Source organism: Penaeus monodon, chromosome 33 (genome assembly GCF_015228065.2).
Source record: "Penaeus monodon isolate SGIC_2016 chromosome 33, NSTDA_Pmon_1, whole genome shotgun sequence".
Taxonomy (NCBI): Eukaryota; Metazoa; Arthropoda; class Malacostraca; order Decapoda; family Penaeidae; genus Penaeus; species Penaeus monodon.
In genome coordinates this window covers 33,439,735-33,440,206 of record NC_051418.1, presented here as the reverse complement: position 1 = coordinate 33,440,206, position 472 = coordinate 33,439,735, and the positions used below count along the sequence as shown (strand labels likewise).

The window sequence follows — 472 nt, the reverse complement described above, 5'->3', positions numbered from 1 at the left end:
CAGGACAGAGTTCCATTAGGGAAAGAGGACGCGAATAAGAATTAAATGGATGTTGGCAGCTAAGAGGAGAAGAAACAGACCCCTATAGAAATTTGAGTAAATATAGTATTGTCAGGAAATTTTGAACAACTGTGTATATTCTCTTCATAAAGGAAACTGTGAAACCTTAAAGATGTATTTATCTTTACAAAAAGTATGCCTATTATGTGTTGTGAATTTGTACTTATTTGTGTGTGAATCTGATTTTCACTTACAAAATATGATAGTTAAAATGATAATAATGGACAATAATAACTTGTATTTTATATGTTATTATTATTTTACATGTTTCCTCCTCCACCTCTCAGTATCACATATCATACTTGTGATGCGTAGGTATTGTTAGAGAGAGTTTGTGTGGTTGGGATGTTGTTTGAAATTGTAACTTATTAATGTCATTATCATTTAGTGTTATAAATGGGTATATCCTCTA

At 30.7% G+C, this 472-nt stretch overlaps 1 long non-coding RNA gene across 1 annotated transcript in view; it reads left to right on the top strand.

Moving 5' to 3' along the window:
- LOC119594419 overlaps positions 1-466 on the top strand; it is a 3,742-nt gene extending 3,276 nt beyond the window's left edge. The window contains exon 5 of the long non-coding RNA XR_005230617.1: positions 4-466. This is a non-coding gene — a long non-coding RNA (uncharacterized LOC119594419). The remainder of the gene's footprint in view (positions 1-3) is intronic.
- The last annotated feature ends 6 nt before the right edge of the window (positions 467-472 follow it).